The sequence below is a fragment of the Syngnathus scovelli genome, chromosome 6 (genome assembly GCF_024217435.2).
Source record: "Syngnathus scovelli strain Florida chromosome 6, RoL_Ssco_1.2, whole genome shotgun sequence".
NCBI classification, from domain to species: domain Eukaryota; kingdom Metazoa; phylum Chordata; class Actinopteri; order Syngnathiformes; family Syngnathidae; genus Syngnathus; species Syngnathus scovelli.
In genome coordinates this window covers 4118366-4135886 of record NC_090852.1, presented here as the reverse complement: position 1 = coordinate 4135886, position 17521 = coordinate 4118366, and the positions used below count along the sequence as shown (strand labels likewise).

The 17521-nt window shown below is 44.3% G+C and overlaps 1 long non-coding RNA gene across 1 annotated transcript; it reads right to left on the bottom strand.

Annotated features, from left to right (window-relative positions):
- Nucleotides 1–1634: 1634 nt before the first annotated feature.
- Nucleotides 1635–14742, bottom strand: LOC125971354 (uncharacterized). The gene is made up of 4 exons (XR_007482415.1): nt 14659–14742; nt 14415–14576; nt 8046–8115; nt 1635–7923 (listed from the first exon to the last, which is right to left on the bottom strand). It is a non-coding gene; the product is annotated as an uncharacterized lncRNA (long non-coding RNA).
- Nucleotides 14743–17521: the final 2779 nt, after the last annotated feature.

Below are 17521 nucleotides of genomic sequence, written 5' to 3'. Positions count from 1 at the left end.
CATTACAAACAATGGAAAACTTTTAATCCGTTCCAAGACATTTTTAAAGCATTTTTTCATTTGCGCATTTTTGTCCGATCGTGTAACTGCAGTGCACCGCCGAACGCGCAACCGTAGCGCTTTGATCCCTTTCGACTATTTCCCTGGCACAATCCTCGTCTTTTTTCTCTAAAACCTTCGCCATGCTGGCTAAAATTTTGCTAATTAGGCAAATTATGTGACGAAAGTAGCGCCAAAATGCTGCCAAAAATAAGGCGGCTGTTGTCGCAATACTGCTGACAGCCGCCCCCCCCCCCCCCCCCCATATAAAAACAATTTTCTCAACGGATCTACACGATTCACGAAAATGATACTCCCGACGGAAAAAAATACGGAAATCCACGGATTCGCGGAAGATTCTCATCCCTGTGAAATATTAAACCCTAAACCAGCTATAAATTGGAAAGATAATGTACATAAGTTGTAATGCTTTGTTGTAAACAACCAATGATCCCTGTGAAGTGTGGTTATTTCTGTAACCTGATATAGAAGTCTATATTAGGTTATTCCATAGATGCCAAAATTAAATCCATCAAATATGAAATATTGAACCTAAAACCAGCTGAAATTGGATGGGATTGCAATGTTGTATTACTTCGTTCGAAACGCTAGGGGCAGACACGTGCATAAACTGTGCGCCACCGTAAAAAAAACAAGAAGAAGAAGAAGTGTGCTGCACAAGTGAAGTGGCCTATGGGTTTGAAAATCGCCATGGCTAACAAGATCAAAGAGTAAGTATAGATAACAAATTTGAGATTTTCTGATGGCATGGCAAAGATGCCATTTCCCTTTTTACCTATGTTGTGATTTGTGACTCCAGATTTAGCTCAAGGAGTGGCACGTGAAAAGGTAGGATTTTATCTTCTGATGTCATGTGCACCTAACTTAGTTTTGCGCTCAACAGGCCTTTGCAAGGCAAATCACTTTAAAAGTTAAAATTGTGTTGTGTCATATGATTAATAGTGGTTAATGGGCGAATTGTCAAATCAGACATCTTCTTTTTCCCTTTTCGTCTTTTTCAGACTCCAAGCCTGGAGAAAAGAGGAGCATCTGTATTAAAAATTGACCGGACAAGGTACAGATTGATTTTTGACTTATTCTTGATTGTAGAAGTAATCACAACTGCCTTGCGTTATCTTTGGAAATTGACCTGTTATTGGTGGTTTGAATATACTTATGTATGCTTAGCTACTGTCGAGCAGATGCAAAAAGCGCAATTGCAATCTTCAATATGGAACTTTCATTCATGACATGTCATTGCCTTGATTTTCAGACTCCGGAAACCAGGGCGGATGTCAAACTTGCATTTCATCATGTGGATAACAACTTGTACAACACGCAATTTTATCAGTACTATTTTAAAATAACGTGATTAGATATGTACAACAGTCAAATTAAATTGCAGCACAAAGGCACAGACAGAATGTGATCTTTTTTTCAAACAGGGCAAAGTTTATCACTGGAGAATAGTTCATTTGAATCTTGCAGTTAATATTTGCTTCATTTTTCAACAGCTAGGAAGTGAGTGTGAAAGGCCCATAACAGGGAAAAGTAAGATTTTTTATTAAAATTACTCAATTAAAAGAGGTCATAGCTGCAGTAATTAAAGTGAGTATTTTATTTATATTTCTCTTTATTCTCAGAGTTTCTGAAGGTCATCGTGCAGCCCCTTCTGGCAATCCCTGGGCTGAGGAGCCTCAACTCTCGTTCAGAATGTGACGCGGAGAGTGGACGGTGCCCAGGACTCATCTGTAGACCTTTGACATGATGTCCAAGGAAATAAATGACAAACAGCATGCAAGACTGAATGACAGAATGATTAAGCTTGGAATTGGTTAGTCAAAATTTTGGATGTCGCCCCCTCACTCTTGATAGCTTACAAATGGAACCTGTAGGGTTCTGTTTGGTTTAATTGCTGTACTGTCAAAGTTACTGACTTTTCAGTTATTTTTTGGTTGATTTACAAGAAAAAAAGTCCTTGTTAGAGATTTGCTCACTCCAACTTATTTTGCAAGAACCACATGGGAGACAAGCAAGTCCTTTTTGGCACCTGTAGGTGGAGAGTCCATTCGTCGCTGTGTGTGCAGCGATGATCGAATGGAGGTCTGACTCTCTCCCTCCTGTAAGGGCATATTTATTAGGAGAAGCAGAGTGGGGGTGAGAGTGGACAGGTTTGGTGAACCCCCGGCCTCTGGTAAGATCAGAGCAGGGGGTGTTTTACGATGTTGTGGGAAACAGAACAACTTTGATTGCTTCCTCTGCAGCTGGTCACTCAAGCAGAGGAAGCAACCACTTCATTTTACTGCATTGTGAGAGCAAGACAAGATTGGTTAATCATTATAGTCTACATTCCAACATAATCCTATGATAAAGATAACCTGGAAAACCTTAACATCTTCCTCCTGTTTTATCATATGATTATGTCGCCCCAAACAACAAACATTGATAGCAACACTTTCCAGTGAAGATGAGACATCGCCTCAACACCCTAGATCAAACTTATTGTGTAAGCGAAAAACCTGCTGGCCAGATGTTATTAGCAGGAAAATTCTTACACGGTCCCTTTGCCTAAGGCGACCAGAATGCTAACAATAATAAAAAAAATAAAAAGAAAAACACAGAAACAGTACATCATTGTATCCATCACTTGCGAAGCATTTTCAATGGTCAAATCATCAAGTTTCTGTAAAACATGCTCAACAGAACAGCATCTATGCAATCCACGTCTCATTATCATTATCACATCTGTCACGTCTAAGAACTTGTATATGTGCTCGTGTTTTCGTCAGCTGATGATGTTCTAGTCTGTAGGTGAGGTCTGTCACACACACTGGCGCACACACTCGTGTCCAGTTGGCAGGCAGCATCGGACAACTCCTGTGACCACAAAACCACGATCCGTTCTGAACAGGCACGTGCACCCATAGGACGTAGGTGAGGCAGTGCTTCTGAAACTCTGGATGAAGTAGGTCCCGTCCGATGGTGCAGCCATGTCGGTAGTAGAGCCCTTACACCTTGAAAACGGCTCTCTCATCCTGGCACACAGCGGTGATGTCCAAAGCTCCCATCCAGTTTCCTCCTGGAGAGCAGTCGTCGTTAATGCATTTGTGGGTCCTCCAACCTTTGATGCAACATGTGTAGTTAGCAAGACTTGGAATGGTCCCCCCCGTCGTGGCTGGCCCAGTTTCTTCTTTTGATGACCTTGATGTAGACCCAGTCTCCTGGATTGATGCGGTTTTCGACCTGTGTGGAGGAAAGATCAGGCGGCAGTAAATTTGTCTTTGACACAGTTTGAGCGTCCTGATCATATAATCTGCCAAGGACTGCTCTTCATCTGTTGCTTGCAACTCTCGTAGTCAATTGTAGTGCCCATTTAACTGGCAAATAGGAGTGTTTGCGGGAAGAGTTTGAACACCTCCTAATGATTCCCTTTAACCAAAAACTATTTATGGTCCCATTTATTGCCTCCTGGTTTAAAAGAGATTGTCTTATCCATGCCTTCTTTCTCCTCACACGCTCGCACCCACACAGGGTGTGAACACACACACACACACGCACACACACACACAAAGGGATTCTAATCCATCTCTCATGTAGCTTCTTTTGATAGAATCTCCTATTGGTAAATGTATAGCAGACGTTTTAGCATATAATCCCATACTCTGCTCTCTCACTTCTACTTTTTCATGTCGGTGCAGTCGTAGGTGGCCCCTATTGCAGTCATTGTCTCATTAACTGTCGCCTTGTGACTCCTATGCATGATTGTGTGAATGTCAAAAATTGAATGTACCTAACTTTCTGACCATTCAACCTCCACTGTGGTGCAAAAAAACTTACTATTGTATTGAGTAGGTACATTGAGCAACCTAGCTTCCTCCTGACTACCAAATGTCCTGTTCTAAAATTTATATAACTCGACCTCTACGTCTTAAGCTTGATGAGCCAAAATATAAGATCTTGCTCTTGTTTCCTACCGTTTTAGCCTATTTGTTTTATCCAAATCCGTTCAATCTCTGATTATAATCTGTAGCCCTACGTATTTTTCAAATTTTTATTTATTTATTTATTTATCAAATCTCCTCAGTTCTGTCAAACTCAGTGCACAATGAACCTCCCTTCCACTTTGAACCAAGCTTCACCAAATTTGGGAACGCCGTAGCAAGGAGTGCGATTTGGTTGTCGGACACTCCAAGTCCATATCTTTTTGCCGCACTTCACCCTCTCACGTTGGTGTTCTTTGGCTGTTGCTTCAGAGCGACCCCATCCATCACTCTTGAATGAGTCCATTGTTCAAATGAGTCAATTTTCATCATTGTGAGTTCCTCCGTTTTTCACTGTCTTTTCCGTCCCCGAGGATGTTGTATTTCCTCCGGAGTGTACTTGTCCTTCTCCAAGCACAACAGCAGTCTTTTCTTGTCCTTCGCCAAAGGTCAAAGGTGCTTCAGAGCCAGGCACCATTTTGTAGTTGTTCACGGCTGCAGGCGAAGACTCGGATTGGGTTTCAGGGGCCCTGACACTGAGAATGACAGGCTGGGACGTCAAACTTGTAAGACTATCTCCAAATGTAGCTGCTTCCATCAATTTGCTGGTAACATTTATTTACCAAACTTCAACTTCTCCTAATAACAGCGGTTTCGTTTTTATATCGTAAATCCTGCAACTCATCCTATTTTTGAGCTACATTTTATCTATAGTTCCAATTTAATCGGACAGTATGTTGTCTTCAGTATCATTATTGAAAATCAACTCATCGAGGTCTGCTTTCCACATCAAGCCCTGATCTGTATGTCTTGACCTCTCACATGTTATTGTCATGCTTGCTCAAAAATGTGACTTAGAGTATGGTGCTGTGAATTCTCAATCTCCCCAATGAAATTGGATCCCATCTCATAGTTCTTATCGTTCTCATGTTCCTGTTAGCCTGCAATTGTCCAAATCAAAAATGTTTTCTTTTAACTGTCTTTCTTTTGAACCTCTAAATCTCTCGTGTTGCTAACCTATCTACACCAGAACAAAAAAATTACCACAGTATAACACCAAATGTATTCGAAAATTCATTGTCATAAAGTGTTGTATTATTACTATCTTCCACTATCTGTCCTACTCACTCCCTCCTTTTGAAGCTTGGCAACGCCCATGCCTCACACCTTGACAAACTTTTTGGGAGAATGCGTTCTTTACTACATACGATTCCATCATCATTTAATTTGACTTTCTTTCCAAAACGCTTCTCAATTTCCCAGTTCACACATCTTCTGCATGTGTTACTGGTTCTCCAGTTTTTTTTCTCTAGATAATTATCAATCCAAAAGCTACGTGTTTCTTTCTAACATTCAACCTGCTCAAAATCACTCTTTCATCAAAGTCGCTCTACTAATTTTCCATAGTAGTCGCCAACGACTTCAACCATTCAACCTTTCATTCAGGCAATCATTCATCAATGCTCATCATATGTATCTCACACAGTCTCCAAAAAGGAGTCTTCCTATAACATTAGTCCCAATTCATCCAAGCTCACCACACAACATTCATATATCATTTTCAACTCAGGTTTCCTGGTAGAACAATCCACCAATTCAAAAAAACTTAACTAAAACAAACAACTGGCAAATTAATCTGAATTTTTTCTTTGTTTTTAAATTTGAAGAACTCAATCTCTCAGATTTAGCTTGCATTTAGAATTTTGTATAATCTTATAATACAACCAATCAATTATTCCTATTAAATATAGCATTGCAAAATCTTAAATTCACAATTTAGCTTCTTCCAATTCCTGAAAGCATGTTCTGTCGGGTTTTTTTTTTCCTTCGAATTTCTCATGTGGGCTCGACACTTAACATGCACTAGTGTGGAATAGTTTCTGCTCGCAAACAGACTTCTCTCTTTTCCTCTCATTTTTTTTTTTTTTGTCAAATTGTTTCTGTTCTGCGGTGTAAATTGAATAGACCACAGTCTAGCAATTTTTTTTATACTAAAACTTTAGCCAATGTTCATCATTTTAACATATACGCACACACATGCACAGCTCTCACACGCAAAAGGTAGTTCCCAGCACCAATGATTCGTCACAGGCTGGCCATTTCCTGTGGTCGATCATGAGCTGGTCCCTCCCATGCACACGAGGACAGCACATTCTAATTTTATTTATTTATCTTCTAGAAGCAAGTTGCATTTCTTTACCACTTGATTTGCATATTTTAACTTTAATGTAACACAATTTGAGCTCTAGTCATTTGTAATTTGGGCATACAAACAGCATTGTCATACTTCTTGTATGGACAGGACTTCTAATAATCTAAAAAAAAAATTCTAATAATCTGACAATGACATGTTTTGCTGTCATATGGGCATCTATTCTTTCTTTCTCTGTATGAGCATAAGCAGTCAAAGAGGAGGAAGCTTGTCATGCTAAAAATGTGGCTTTTCCTCTGCTCCTTCCTCCGCCCTTTGATTGGTATTGTTTTGCAAAACGACACTCTCGTGCAAAGTGTCCTCGTCTCCCACAGTTCCAACAGTTGTCTGAATCTGATGGGGGTTTTGATTTGAATGGTGGCTTGCGACGTTGTTGGTATCTAACTCTTCCTCTGCCCCTTTGGGAACTTTGGTAGAAGATCGTTGTATCTTCATTTAGATCATTATCATCATCTATATGAAATACATCAGAACTTTTGCCTTTCTCAATCCCTTTATCAGCGTCTCTGGGCCACTGCATGTTTTTTGTAAACCAAGCAGTGTCCGCTTCCACCAAGTGTTTCCTCGCCCAATTGCCTAAGTCAGGGGGGAAACCAGTGAGGAGCGCAATTTTAAGATGTTGCTGATAAGCACTCTCATCTGCATCATTGAATGGGATGCCACTATGTACCCAGAATTCTTTTTCAAATCTCAATTGAATGGCGGCCTCATCACTTTTCAACTTTCTATCTTTTGTATTTTGGATTTGTTCTCTTCTTTCTTGTGAAGCTTTCAACCACACTGTAGCACTTCTACCACTTCAGCATGTATTGCATACAATTAAGAAATCTACTTGCCATGAACTTCTCATCTCAAAGAAGAGCAGACCAAGAGATTTACCGTTCTTATTTCCCATCTTAATTTTAGTAGTTTAAAGTTTTACAATTTTTTTTCAATTTTTTTTTCTTTGAGGATCCTCAATGCAGGTTTAAATTGACCTTTCAACAGATTACTAGCCTGTTTTATTGCCGTGGATCAACGCTAGAACTGCTTTTTAGTCAATTTATCCTACCAGTCACACACTCAATTACACAAACTCCAGCGCTTTTTTTTTCAGGCCTATCCAGGGATGGATGTAAAACCCTCCCAAACAGCTTTGGAAAAACTGACAAAAGAAAAAATCTACGCCCTCCTTCAATTAAGAAAAAGAAGCTCTGTTTTTCTTAGCCTGTTTCTTCCACTGGGATTTGCACCCAAGCTATTCTTTGGCTTGGAAAAACATACAAAGAAAAATCTACGACCTTCTTTGATTAACAAAAAAGAAGCTCCGTGTTTCTTAGCACGTTCCTTCCACTGGGACTCTAACCCAAGCCAGATCCCTCAGCTCGGAAAAACAGACAAAGAAGAGTCTACACACTTCTTCGATGAACGAAAAAGAAGCTCTGCCTTTCTTAGCCTGTTTCTTCCACTGGGACTTGAACCCAAGCTGGCTCCCGTGCACCTCTATGTGTTACGCGGTTAACAACACAACACAACTTCAGGCCTTTAACTTACTTGTCCCCTGGTTCGTTGCACTGCCGGGTCCCGTCAATCCACCTCTGTCAGACGAAGGCAGACCTAAGATGCTGGCCCAGCGAAGAATTCTCTTCCCAGGACTTTCTTCTCCAGGTCCTCCTAATGGACGCTGGCTTGTCGACAATGCAGCACGTCCTCCTTTGTCAGCCAGATAGCGGGTATGAGGGATCCCGGGTTTCGGCACCAAAATGTTAGAGATTTGCTCACTCCAACTTATTTTGCAAGAACCACACGGGAGACAAGCAAGTCCTTTTTGGCACCTGCAGGTGGAGAGTCCATTCGTCGCTTTGTGTGCAGCGATGATCGAATGGAGGTCTGACTCTCTCCCTCCTGTAAGGGCATATTTATTAGGAGAAGCAGAGTGGGGGTGAGAGTGGACAGGTTTGGTGAACCCCCGGCCTCTGGTAAGATCAGAGCAGGGGGTGTTTTACGATGTTGTGGGAAACAGAACAACTTTGATTGCTTCCTCTGCAGCTGGTCACTCAAGCAGAGGAGGCAACCACTTCATTTTACTGCATTGTGAGAGCAAGACAAGATTCGTTAATCATTATAGTCTACATTCCAACATAACCCTATGATAAAGATAACCTGGAAAACCCTAACAGTCCTCAATTCAATTTTGTCTACTCTTAATTCCACTCTTCTAAGACACTGTTCATAATTCCTTGTATAAAGATTGCAAAGCAGTCTTGTGTTAGGAGGCCGCTGATTTGGAGACCTGCATGTTTCCAAGACCATGGACAGGTATGATTAGTTTGTACTGTAGATTAAAAAAAGACAACAGTGAAGGCTTACGATGTGGTGGCTGCGCTCAATGTTGATATTTATTTTTCTGTTGTAGACTCTACACAAATGACAATGACAACGTTCAATATGCGTGCTTCTGTGACTCGTGCAGAGCGCCCTCAGGAAGACTGCTCTGATAGCGCTGGTAAATAAAAGAAAAAACCTGTCTGCTTGTTCCTATGCGAGTGCTTCATGTACGAAATGTGCGACTGACATGAGATGCTTCAAGAAAAAACTATTTTACAGGTAGTCAGTTTTTTTTCTTCCCATATACATATTTCTTTTACAGAGTAATCTCAAGGTCTACAATGGGTGGTGCCCGATGTCCATCGAGTTCATCTTAATAGAAGCCGTACGAATGATGAAACAAGGACCGCAAGGGCTTTAAAATTAAAACAGGCTCCAGCGCTGAGTAGCAAAGGGGCTATCAAAACCCCACAAGAGAGTGATTTTTATTTTGTTTCCCCCTTGTGTTTCGCCGAGCTGGTCGTTATGTTTATTTGATATGTCCTACATAAAATATGTATAATATATGTATATACATATATTGTAACTTAGTAGTTTTGTTCTATTAAATAGCCCCCATTTTTTTAATATTGTATGTATCGTTTTACATTTTTAAAAATATGATTTAAAAACATTGCACATTTATATTAGTTATGGTTGCATAATGTTTGATTTTTTTATTTTATTTAGGTTCAATTATTGTTTTGGTTCATTTTAACATCAAAAGGTATACAGTCAAACCTCGGTTTTCGACATCAATCCGTTCCAGAAGGCAGTTCGAGAAGTGAATCGTTCAAATTCCGAATCTATTTTTCCATTTAGAAATAATGGAAAAAAATTTAATCCGTTCCAACACTAAAAAAACGCCTTTTTTAAGCATTTTTTCACTTGCGCATTTTTGTCCGATCGCGCAACTGCAGCGCACCGCCGAACGTGCAACCGTAGTGCGCCGCCGACCGCGCAACTGCACCGCGCTGGTCGCATTATTGTGACAATAATGACAGAGCCATCGCTGAAATTTAGAAAATATTTTTCAAGTCCTGATGTACTTTCCAAAATTTAAGTGGACCGCAGTGCGCAGGGAGCTTAATTTGGTCCGATCGCGCAACTGCAGTGCGCCGGGCGTTCACTGTCGCATTGCTTTAAGAGCATCTTTGTGTTTTAGGATGGCTTTACTGCTCCCAATTGCTTTCTTTGGAGGCATGATTAGGGGTTAATACAATCCTCAAAGTAACGAAAATACAATAACAACGAACGGAGTCAGTCGTCATCCGGGTCGCGCGGTCGGGTTTTCTCGGGTCCTCTCGGCTCATCTCGCGAGGTTCGACCTCCGAATTTTTGTTCGACAACCGAAGCAAAAAACTCCACAATTTTTCGTTTGAATTTTGATTTGTTCGAGAACAGGGACGTTCGAAAACCGACGTTTGACTGTATTTATATCTGCAGCTAACATAAGTATGACTGTTACTGAAACCTATTTTTATATTAAAAATGTAAATTTTCACACCCTGGACCATCACTAATCAAAGGTTAAATGTATTGAAGCGAAACTCAATGTTGAATAGACGTCTAGAAGTTAAAATGATCACTAGCTATTAGCGCGATGAGTGCTAATTGCGCTAATAGATATTCAGCCATCATTCGAACGTCTACTCAATAAACGTCTAAAAAACTTTCACATATAGACGTCTAATAGACGTCTAGACGTCTATCCCGTAGACGTCTAAAAAACGTTCACATATATTCTTTCACATATAGACTTCTAACCAGTAGACGTCTATAGTATAGACGTCTATGCTATAGATGTCTATGGCAGGGTTACGCTCGCAGGGTTAAGACTGTTGCTGTTATGAAACTGCAGACGTGCCACAAACTATTACTTTCTGAAAGCAAGAGCAAAATTCACGTCTTTTAAGTTTTAATAATAACAGACAACTTTGCATTACTTATAACTCCCATTTAAAATGTTCATGAGGCAAACATTATTTTAAACTCATTTAAATTTAACGTATTTCATACAGTTCAATGTTATCTGACTCTTCTCTATCTGAATGAAAGGCAGAAATTGTGTTTTTAGAGTTGTTCACATCTGCCCGAGTGACTTATATTTGGTTATTTTGTCATTTGAAAAATAAAGACAATTGTGACAATGAAATTTGTTTTATAACAGTGTCTATTTGCATGAAATTTTTGTAGTTAAAACATTTCTGAAAATGTAAGGATCTGACAGTACAGCCATGTGCAGAGCGACCAGACTTTATTTTGAAAGGGAAAGGGATCAATGGAGTTTTAGAGCGGTGGACGGGCGAGGCTGTAGTCGCTGGGCGAGGGTGGCTGGATAACAGGACGCTTCTGGAGCGGGCTACTGCTGCTGCAAAAGCGGGGCAGGACTGACTAAACAAGGACCGAATCACCTGGAAACGGGGAGTCAAGCTTTCTAAGATCGATGCGGAAAAGGACATGACGAGACAAGCTGACAACTGGAGTTGCGCTGGTCATGCTAATATAGACTTCCTGATGAGCCAGCGCCAGGTGCCGGTGATCAGGGAGATAGGGGGGCGTGGCCGAGCGGCCGGTGGCGCCCACTCGTGACAGAACCCCCCCACAAGGGACGGCCCACGACATTCCCAGGAGACTCCAGAACACCCCTCCCAACCCACCGGAACGGGCGGGAGGGATCAGGACCCCGAAGGCCGAGCTGGTCCGGATGCTGTCGGTGAAACTCCGTGATGAGTGAGGGGTCGAGGATCCAATGGCTCAGCACCCAGGAGCGGTACGCGTTGTCGTAACCCTCCCAGTCCACGAGGTACTGGAACCCCCGGCCGCGGCGGCGCGACCGGAGCAAGGAAAAGAAAGTGTAGACCGGCTCCCCCTCGACGAGCTGGGGTGCCGGCGCAGCAGACGCCGAGACCAGCGGACTCTCAAACACGGGCTTCACACGAGAGATGTGGAATGTGGGATGGACTCTCATGGAACCTGGGAGGCACAAGCGGGTGGCGGACGGGCTGATCACCTTCTGTATAGGGAATGGACCAACGAAGCGGGGGGTTCCAGCTTGCGGGATCCCAAGCGTAACGGCAAGTCCCGTGTTGAGAGCCACACTCACTGTCCCACACTGTACCTCGGAGCCGGCATCCGCCGCTTGTTCGCCTGGCGAGTGTAGCCTGCAACTGAGCGGAGGAGAGAGACCTGGGCTCTTGCCCAGGCCCGGTGACAGCGGCGAACACAGCCCAGGGCGGACGGGCATGCAGCACTACGCTCCTGGTGGGCAAACAGAGGCGGCTGGTATCCAAAGACGCACTGAAAGGGTGAAAGACCCGTGGCCGAACTGGGGGAGGGTATAATGCGCATACTCCACCCAGGGGAGCTGTTTGGCTCACTCGTGCTGATCTCCAGCGGCCATGCATCAGATGGACTTACCCAGCTCCTGGTCAAGGCGCACCACTTGCCCGTTGGACTGCGGGTGAAACCCCGAGGAGAGGCTATCCGCGGCGCCGAGGAGCCGACAGAATTCAGTCCAGAAGGCGGAGGTGAATTGTGGGCCTCGGTCCGACACAATGTCCCGCGGGAGACCGTGGTGATCCCGTAGCAGAATGGACACCATTGTTGATTGTTTCGTTGACGGAAGCTTAGGCAGGGAAATGAAATGGGTCATGTTGCTAAAGCGGTCCACAATGGTAAGAACCATTGTGTTCCCCTCTGAGGGCTGAAGGCCCGTGACAAAGTCAATCGACAAGTGGGACCAGGGGCGCCGGTTAACGGACAACGGTTGGAGTAATCCGGCTGGAGGACGATTCGACGCCTTGCAGCGGTTACAGATGAGACAGGCCCGAACGTAATCGCGGACGTCATCTCTCCAGGTGGGCCACCAGAACCGCTGGGCTCCCACATACCTCGTGCGGGCAGCCCCGGGATGACAGGCCAGACGCAAGTAGTGCGCCTACTGCAGGACGGGCACCCGCAGGTTCTCCGGAACGAACAGGCGACCCTCCGGGCAATTGCTGGGCCCGGGTTGATTGCGCGAAGCGCCCTCCACCTGGCGCTCAATCTCCCATGACAGGGCTGTGACTCGAATGGAGCTCGGAAGGATAGTCGGGACTGGCCCCCGCTCCTTCCCCCCACCAGGTAACACGCGAGACAGGGCGTCTGCCTTGGCGTTGTGGGAAGCCAGCTTGTAGGAGAGCGAGAAGTTAAAACAGAGCCCACCGAGCTTGGCTGGCATTCAGCCTCTTCGCCAATCGCAGGTACTCCAAGTTACGGTGGTCTGTCCAAACAATGAACGGTGAGGCGGCGCCCTCAAGCCAATGCCTCCACTCCTCCAAAGCCAGCTTGACAGCGAGGGGTTCCCGGTTGCCGATGTCGTAATTGCGTTCTGCGGATGACAAGCGACTCTCGGGATCAGGCACCCGAAGGATCGGGGCGGTCGTAAAGCGCCTCTTCAGCTCTACGAAGGCGTGCTCCGCTGGCTCCGTCCATTTGTACAGAGAGACGGGGCTGGTGAGAGCAGTGAGAGGAGCAACCACTGTGCTGTATCCGTGAATGAAGCGGCGATAAAAATTTGCAAAGCCCAAAAATTGGTGCAGTCTTTTGCGGGTCGATGGCATGGGCAGGGATGGAAGGCCTCAGAGGCAGGAGGTTCACTCCCCATTGACGAGCCAGCCCCAGGTCCATAATGTTGCCCTCCGCCCCAGAATCCACCAAGGCTGTCCCGTCTCTGTCACGCGCAGCGATCCGAAGGTGAGCCTGTAGCATGAACGCGCTGGCTCAGAGAGAGTGAGCGCCGGTCGAACCCACGCGGATTCCCTGACACCGCGTGAGCTCTTGGTCTTTTAACGGACATTGAATCGCCCGATGACCCTCCTTCCCACAATATAAGCATAAGCCCAGTGTGAGGCGTTGAATGCGTTCCTCCGCGGCAAGGCGAACCCGCCCCAGCTCCTTTGGCTCAGCTGGTGGTGTGGTCGGTGGTTCTGACCCTGACGAGGGGAAATGGCGGCGTGTTTCTCGCGACGCTCTCTGCTCACGCTCGCGCCGCCGTGTTCGGATCCGCCGATCTATTCGGGCTGTGAGGTCCATCGCCTCCAGGGTTCGGGGGCGATCATATGCCACCATCCCGTCCTTCATATAGTCCGCGAGCCCGTGGAGGAAGGTGCTTACCAGGGCCGGGGTGTTCCAATGACTGCTTCCTGCCAACGTCTGGAACTTTAGGGCATATTTGGCCACCGAGCAACGACCCTGGCACAGCGTTGCCAGCTCCTCGGCTGCATCATTTTCATCTCACCAAATCTGCCCTTTTTTGCAAAACGTTTGGACACCCCTGCCATAGACCATGCACTTCTCAGGAGCTCAACCACAGGCTTAAATTTTCATGACCCGTCTCCGTTAATTTCCTTGTGTCTACGTTGTCATGGTTTCTGTTCGCATCTCTGTGTACTCGCCCCGCCCCACCTGTGTCGACTGACAATCTATGTAATCACAGTCACCTGCCTCTCGTTACCCGTCGTGTATTTAAGTCATGTCTGTGTCACTCCCCTGTCGGATTGTTCTCGTCTTGTCTCTTTGTCTTTCTGTCGTGTCTCGTCTCTAGTCTAGTCTAGTCTAGTCTAGTCTAGTCTCTTTGTCTGTTCTGTGTCTTTGTCTGTTGCTGTTCGTCACTGCGAGTTGGTCTGTCTGTTCCTCTGCCTTAGCAAGTAATGTTAGTGTGCCCGTTCCTGTTTGCCTGTTCCCCTTTATCCTCTACTCCAACACCCTTTTCCCTCAATAAACCCTGGTCCAAGCTGCATTTGGTTGCCCTGCTTCACTCATTCCCAAATGTGACATAAATTAAATATTTGTACCATATCTGGGTCATTCCAGCCGCCGGGACCAGCTGAGGGGACAATGACGTCCTGGTGAGTAGCATTCCAATCCAAGATGGACTTGATGCTGCTCCACGATTCGTAGATGTCTGCCAAGTTGCGCCACTGGTTGCGTGTTTCGGCAACGGTGTTTTAATTTGGCTGAAATGGAGGGGGTCACAAAAAGGCTACAACTTGAACCATATCTAGGGAATTCAGAATTTAAATGTTAGAGATCAGTTACCTTTTGGAAAGGCCACTCACAGGAATATAGGGGAAGCACAGGGAAGCCGTTCTGTTTAGCGCTTTGGACATGTTTATGTACCCTGAAAAAAATGGATGCATTAAAGCGTTCTAAGGGGCTCTAAGCACCATCAAGTCAGACAACTCAGTGAATTAAGGCAGAGGGAAATAAATGACATTTCTGCTACGCTCTCTAATTTGGCCACAACTAATCACAAGGCTGCAGAAAACAATGCTCTCAAATTGTAGCCTGAATGATCATGCAATGAACATGCCTTCCTCAAGCAAAGTAGCGTCCATGGAGCAGCCGTTAAACTTGAGCAGGTCACCTTCCCACTCAGCGAAGGTCTGGGCGTCCGTGTCGTAGTGGCCCAAACTGCCAGGGTATCCAGTGCAGGTGGTTGTGCCAACATCTGCATAAAAGCCCAACTTCAGACCCTTGTAGTGCACCTGGAACCAGAGCTATTACTTTCAGACAGTCTCAACAAATGCCTAAATGTCCAAAAACAGTCCTACCTAACGTTAAACACAACTTGAACTGTAAATAACAAATGTACTGTAGTGAAAGTGAATCGCCACTAGGGGAAGCCTACTACCACCCTGAGAATTAGGGTGTATTCAGACCTGACTGTTTGGCCCGCTTAAGGTTAAGGGTTCGATTGGATACTACTTAGTGAGGTTTTTTTTAATATATATATTTGACTTAGCTAATATGTCATATGAATACAAAACTAAGGGTGTGTTCAAACCTGACTGTTTGGTCCGCTTTAAACGGACCAGGGTTCGATTGTAACTCTGGTCCAAACCTTTTCTGCAGGTGTGAATACACGTAAACAAATCCTGGTGCGGGTTGAAGAAAGGGACCGAGATCCACTTTTTCAAGTGGTCTCGGTTCACTTCTAAACGAACTCTGTGCGGTTTGGTTCAGGTGTGAATACAAACAGCGAAGATCCGAACCAACAGCAACAATATGCAGAGCAGGAACGCAGCGCGTAAGACTCGCATGTTTTCCTCCATTTGCGGATCTGTGCTCTGTGTGCCGCCCTGGTCATTGCTGTCCAATGGGAGCACAGATCGTCACATGCGTGGATGTGTGTACTTACTTCACTTACAAAATGTACCGTCTGAATTGTAACCGCACTAAACGAAAGAAATTAACTACGCTTTTTGTCCGGACCAAACGAAAGGACTTTTCTGGTCTGAATGCACCCTAAAACTAATTATAAAACTAAATTAAATTCAAGGATTAACCCCAAAATAAAAGCTAACAAACCTGCTCTGAAAATGAAAACTGGCTATATTTAAATGATAAAAGTAAAATAGATATTACAAAACCATCATAAACCTGAAAATTTCCCAGGGCACAGTAGATGAAAATCACAGATGATTTATAGTGTTGCATGTTCTTTGTTGAGCTTTGTTGTCCGTTGTTGAGCCAGAAAAAACAAAGATGTGGCGTAAGAGTTGGTTCTTTATTGGCAAGATCTTGGGCTGTTTAATGGCGGCCAGTACACGTGGCACGGCAGATGAAACAACAGTCTCGTTCTCGAGTTCACAAGGGTTTATACTGTCCAGAAAAGTATAAGGCGGGAAAGCGTCACCTGACCATTTGGTACCTATGTGTATTGGGAGGTTACCTGCCCTATATGTGTGTGTGTGTGTGTGTGTGGGGGGGGGGGGGGGGGGGGGGGCCTGTGTGTGTGTGTGTGTGTGTGTGTGTGTGTGCGTACGTTGGGGTAACAATTTGGTGAATGAATCTTTTGAACGATTCTTTTTAATGAACTGATTCTACAGATTCAGTTCACTCAAAAGAACTATGATTTCCATTACTAATATGATGCAATTTAGCGACAACAGGCATGCTTGGTGAATAAAAAAAGGTAACAAAAACACCCTTCTCAGGTGTGAAGAGAATTTTATTCATTTAACAAAGTTATTTTTAAGATTTACAACTTTGAGATGTGCTATATAATTACAAAATACTGCTATGAACAATGAAAAACTCAGCCATGGGCTGTGCAGCCGAGTATTAGTCCCAAGCCCAGATAAATGAGGAGGGTTGTGTCAGAAAGATCATTTGCCGAACAAGCCAACCAAAACATGCAGAGTTGTGGCCCGGGTTAACAACGTCTGCCACTGATGCTGTTGCCCAATAGGTTGCCGGTGGAAATTAGGACACTGCTCGGCGAAAAAAAAGGAGGAGAATGTGCCCACAGACAGAGGGAGAAGAGGTTGTTGGTAGCATAACTGGTAAAGGCAGCCGAAGGGGTTCTTTGTTACGTTAATTTAGGTCAGGCATGTTATTGGGCAGCCAAAGGGATCCATTTGCCGTATGTCTCCACACACATCAAACTCTGTTGGCCTTTTGTTAAAAGGGAATATGACAGGCGGATTGAGTCATTTTAATGCAGCCACGTTTTCTACTACTGTGTGTCTTTGACTTGTGAGTGACTCTGTGGATGAAGGTGCTTTCCGAATCAAAAACAATCCTCGCTATCCTTAACAATGTAATAAAGCAGTCATAAAGATCAAACAGCCTGACTTCTTATTATCTAACAGGTTTAACCCTTGTGAGATACAAAAAGTTATACATAACGCAAAATTTATCCCAAGTTGGGCAGTGCTTTTGAGGTGTGATAATTTTGTGATTTCTAAATATGTTTTTACTTTCAACCACTCAACTAGCATCAGACTTATCCATAGATACGTACCGTATTTTTCTGAGTATAAGTCACATTTTTTACTTGATCATTAACACATTACTTACTAGTATAGTTGATCACTTCACATGTTATTTTCACTTTAAACCGCATGAGGGCGCACTATGGCTGTGGAATAATTGGAGCCTCACTGACAATGAGTTC